Genomic DNA, 5,770 nt, shown 5'->3' with positions numbered 1-5,770 from the left:
CAGAATATGGATTTCACTAGCAAAAGATAGTTGAAGGATTTTTTAAAAAAATATTCAATAGTGTGAACAACTCCTAGTGTGGAGACTACATCCACAATTAAGAATAGCAATTTTTTGGTTAACTCATAGTTTTAGAGAGTTGGCTGGGGGCACACAGATATTTACCTAAGTTCCTACAAATCGGGTCAGAATAGTTCTTGAAAGTTTTCTAGTCACTGTCACACCCAGCTATAGTCACAGACAAGTCTGTGGAGTAATACAAATTTGTCTTCACTGACCTCTTCCTTTTTGTAGCTTTTCTTTTCCCTTTCCATATCTCTCCTCTGAGCACAGGCCGTGTCCTTTCTCCAGGACAAAAAACAAACAAAAACAAAAACCTAATTAATTCATACTATGGTATCAATGACTTAATAGTTTACCCAAATGAATTAATAACTAAAGATGGAATGCCAAGCAGCAGCGCAGGAGAGATTTTCCTGGCACCCCAAATCACTTTTTAACTTTCCACCTCCTTGCAAGGTCAAACCTCCATAGCCCTGCCTAGCCTGGGGAGTAAACTTCAGAGAACTTTCCCATACCCTTCTCTCCCATGTAGGGTCAAAGCCTCCCGGATGGTCATTCCAATAACAACCTCAAGTCACTTCCAATCCTGTGACTGTGGTTCTGACTCTGACTTCTCTAAAACCTCCCCTACCTTGTGACACATTGTCATTAGTTTAGGGAAGGAAGTTTTTGTGGCTTGGGTAGTTTCTGGAAGGGAAAAGGGAGAGAAAGAGATAGAGAGAGGAAGAGAAAGGAAGAGGGGGGAAAGAAGACAGAGAGACATTAATGGAGTTGTTGAAACCTCAGACAGAGTCAGGAGGGAATGTTGCTGTTTCATAGCAAAGCTGGGGGAATCTTATAAAGAGAAGTCGGCAGAATCAATTAGGAAAGAATAACTGACCCTGAGACTTTGGGCTCTCAAACTAGTGAGAGAGAGAGAAAGAGAAACTTTCAAGACTTATATATAAAACAATAAATAGGAGCAGCTAGGTGGTACCTTGCTTAGAATACTGGTTCTGGAGTCAGAAAGAACTGAATTCAAATCCTGCCTCAGACACTTACCTGCTGTGTGATGCTAGGCAAGTCATTTAACCTCTCCCAGCCTCAGTTTCCTCATTCGTAAAATAGGTTGTTATGAGGCTCAAATGAGATAATATTCACAAAGCAATTTGCAAATTTTAAAGTGCTATGTAAATGCTAGGTCTTATTATTTATATAGCACTGTATACTTTACAAAGTATAGCATAAGTATTCCCTCATTTGACTTTTATCATGTAATCTCTTTGAACCTCAGTTTCTTCTTCTGCAAATAAGGATAATAATAGCACCTATGTCACCAGAGGATTAAATGAACTAATGTGCTAAGGGGTTTTTTGTTTATTTTGCAAATCTAAAAGCACTGTGTGAGCTATTATTACTTCTATAGCCTAGCCAAGAAAAGATCACTATAGGTACATGGTGTCACATAGTCACTGTCAGGTTCTGTTTCTGACATCACAAACTGCTAGAATGTGAGTGGGTCCTGACTATATGTATAGTCTTGGTGGGCACAGAACTTGATTCTTACATTTTCCTTTTTGGGATCCATTCTGAACCACTGTCTCCATCTAGAGATCCATCTAAAGGATCTCTCCAATATGCTGGAAGTCTTTTTAACACTGTGATTACTCTATTTTTTTCTTTTGGTCTAGTTATATGATTAATCCATTTCTTAAGTCATACATGACTTAGCTATAATAAGGAACTAAAAATGATCTAATCAAGCAATTAGGATTTGTAACTATTCATTAGTGTGAGTACCCCTCCTCCAATGCTTACGTTAATCCTTTTTTTAACTTAGTGAATAGTTACTGGGAGTTATTTTAATGGAGATTTTACAAGTTTTTTTCTTCCCTAATTCTCCACACGGTACCCCCTCTCCCCCCAACAAACTCAGCAATTATCATTCTTCCTTTTAAAGAAAATCAATTAAATATTTCATCTATTTTAACATTATGATAATAGCCTCTAAAAACTTAATAATTTCACAATATCCAAATCAAAAGAAGTTAATTCTCCAATGACATAATTTTATCATCCTCAACAGTATTTCTAATAGTGTGGGGGCAGGGGGAGGGACAATACAAGAAAATTTAGAAACACAATAATAGCATTCATAATGTAATGAATTTAGAACAGGAAACAAAACTTAGTAGCAGTCAGATTACAAAAAATCAGTTCAAATTATCTTACATAGAAAATCATTAATCTTATTGATGCAGTTTGAATGCTCTCAATTCCTGGTGGTCAAGAGATTAGTGGCAATGAGAGAGTTGTTAAATATCCCCTTTAAATAGGCAGAATTATTAGTTGCAAAATGGAAGTTTATTGTTGGATAGAAACCAGTTCGCTAAGAGACTGACTTCTATAGTAGCAAAGATCCATTGGGAAATGGAATTTTGGCACTGAGAATGCTCAGTGGGCAGGGTCCTAGCAAAGTGCATGGGCCATGTGCAAAGACCTTAGTTGAGGGAAGCTGTTATATTGGGTATCTTGATGGGGGCTGGGACAGCCTGAGCTGATCAGATCAAGGCTCCTCAATTGAATGAGAATTTAGAATTTCTATGGGAGTTGATTAGCCCCTGAATAGTATTGCTTCTCTTATCCTTGGTTCTGTCTTGACTCCTTGGAGTCTGGGAGATCCTGATCTCTGAGATCAGAAAAGGGGGCACAATCTCTAAGAGTGATAATTTTAAAGGGAACAGTTCCCCTCACCCTTCAACCTCCCCTTTGGCAATTGTTATTAATCATATCAATTAATTAGTAATCAACATTTGCATAGTACTTATTGTAAGCCACATCAAGTTAAGTCAGGATCATGTGATTTTCAAAACTCTGGGAGGTGGATGCTATTTTTATTTTTATCCCCTTTATAAATTACTAACCTGAGGTAAACAGAGATGAGATTATTTGTCTGAAATCAAACAGGCAACAAATTTACAGAGATTGAATTGTTAACTCATATTTTCCTTGAATCATGGCTCTTTTAGCATTTTACCTTAATGCTAAACTGTATTATAATTTAGTTTCAGATCAAACCTTTATATCAAATCAAATAACAGCTAAAACATATTCTTCTAATAATCTTCCAAGGACAGAATTTTAATGTACTATCTTCAAATACTTTCATGTTACAAATATATTACTGTAGTGTCCATATCATGAAGAATAACCACATAGTGTTTCTAAAATCCTTCTTATCAAATACCTTTTGGTGATATTTCTAATTTACCCAAACAAATAATTTCTATTCTATTATTCACAGAAGTAATATAAAACTTTTTTCCTTCCAAATTAAATTTCACTTACATTCAAGTTGCTCCCTTAAATAAGTTTCTCTTTGAGGGCAAGAAGCAAAACAATTGTTAAAAATTCTAACTATAAACTAGATTTGAAATTTAGTCCAAATTGACTTCCCTCTTTTTAATCTATGGTTAAGTAATGTTGAGTAGCTTGCAGGGTTATAACCCACTTGGGGATCAAGGCAGAGATATTAGTTTAGATTTTCTGTTCCTTAATTTGTCCTTTCTCTCATATACATCTCTGGCTATGCTCCTAAACTTACCTATTCTCTTTATAATGCTGCCTAAGGCAGAAAAGATAGATATACAACTCAATTCTTAGCAGGGATTGATTAAAAAAAAAAAAGCAGAGTTAATAATTTCAGCATCATCTGGTTGAGTGGATCTGCCTTATACTCCTACACAATCTATTATGAACATGGGTTGGAGTTTCATTTTCTTCTTGACAAGTTGTTTGAAATCTACTACAACTAATAACCATACCCAAACTGGGGAGTCTAATATAATTTACAGCAAAATTTCTAATTGCAAAATATATATACAAATTCAAAATTTTCTTCCTAAACTGATTTGTATTTAATTTTAATTTAAAAGTAATCAATTAACTAATTAAAAATACATATTTGGATTACTTTTCTAATAAATTTATTGACTTTTTAGTTGTTTTCTGATTTATACAAACTTTTCTCTTTTTCATGAATCCAGGAAAGTTAACAATTAAATTAATTCATAAGTGCCAAAGCTATTTAAGTTGTCAATTACAACCTATTTTCCCCCCTTCATTTTGGAATGTCGCTGATACCACTTTCAAACCTTTGTTGTTGCTATTGTTCAGTTGTATCTGACTCTTTATGACTCCATTTTGGGATTTTTTTTTTTAGCAAAGATACTGGAATGATTTGCCATTTCCTTCTCCATTTCATTTTATAGATGAAAAAAATTGAGTCAAACAAGGTTAAGTGAGTTGTCCAGGGCCACACAGCTATTAAGTATATGAGGCCACTTTTGAACTTAGAAAGATGAATCTTTCTGGCTCCAAAGCTGTAAAGTTCAGGCTAGTTTTCTGGAGGTCCTTGGAGCCAGCCTTGGTCTCAGCAGAACAATCACCACAAGAATAGTCAGGAATAAAGTTCAAAGTCTTTATTGTCTCCTTCAGTCTCCCAGTCTGAACTGGTCTGCTCCACAGTCTTCCAGCAGTCTGACTCACAGTTTGACTGACTGTCCCCAGTTTCTTCCAGCAGTCTGCCAGTCTGCCAGTCTGCCAGTTTCCTCCACAGTACAGGAGGCAGAAAGAGCCACCACCAGGATAGTAAAAGATAGAATGTCTGTGGCTGACTTTGTCCTCAGTTTAAATACCCTATTACAATTACATCAATTGTAGAACTATTATATTACCATGCTAAGTACTAAGTATATATGTGAACTAGAGAACCATCATCTCATCAATTCCACTGACTTAACACCTTGTTTCAAGTATACTTCTCCAATGTTCTGCCCTTTAAACATTTCTCTCTCTTTTTTTTAAAGACAAGGAAAAAAATTAATCTGGAAATTATCAAAGACCTGAAAAAAACTTGCACTCTTTATGGGGTTACATCATCTTATGTTAAGATGTTATTAGAGCATTTGGCTTTTGAAGTTTTAACCCCTAATGATTAGAAATATATAACAAGGACATGTTTAGAATCTGGACAAAACTTGTTGTGGCTTTCGGAGTAGAGTGAACTATGTAGAATACAAGCCCAATGAAATAGGCAACCTGGAGTCAATATACAAATCACTTTGAACAACTAGAAGGTAAAGGTCAGTGTGCAGATGCTTTAGCATAGATTAATTACTCTTTGATAGTTTATCAGCAAATTGCTGCTGCTGCTATCAAATCATGGGGCACCCTCCTAGGAAAATAAGATAGAGGGGAAGCCTTCATGAAAATAGAGCAAGGTCCAAATGAACCCTTTGCTGATTTCATGGCACATCTGCAGACAGCTGTCACAAGAACCATTGGTGAAAATGCAGCAACAGAAATTATGATAAGACAACTCGCTAAGGAAAATGCTAATGAAGTTTGTAGAAGAATTGTACTAGGACTACACAAGGATGCTTGTTTAAAGGAAATCATAAGACGCTGTGCCACAGTGGGCACAAATGCAGACTTCTCAAGATCTGAACATGGGAAGACAGGGTGCCTTTTGGCAAGGGACTTCCAGAGAAACTCATCAATACTTTCTGTTATGAGCCAGAACTTGAAACAAGATGATAACTCAATGGAATTGATAGCAGCAATGCTTAAGTTAACACCTTTGAGAGTTCACACATTAGCTTACACATGATTTTACATATCTGGGAGATTTCAGGGTTCAGTATGAGATATACAAATTCACACCTCC

This window comes from Antechinus flavipes, chromosome 2 (assembly GCF_016432865.1).
Source record: "Antechinus flavipes isolate AdamAnt ecotype Samford, QLD, Australia chromosome 2, AdamAnt_v2, whole genome shotgun sequence".
Classification (NCBI taxonomy): domain Eukaryota; kingdom Metazoa; phylum Chordata; class Mammalia; order Dasyuromorphia; family Dasyuridae; genus Antechinus; species Antechinus flavipes.
The sequence above is the reverse complement of the archived record's forward strand: the minus strand, read 5'-3'. Positions refer to the sequence as shown.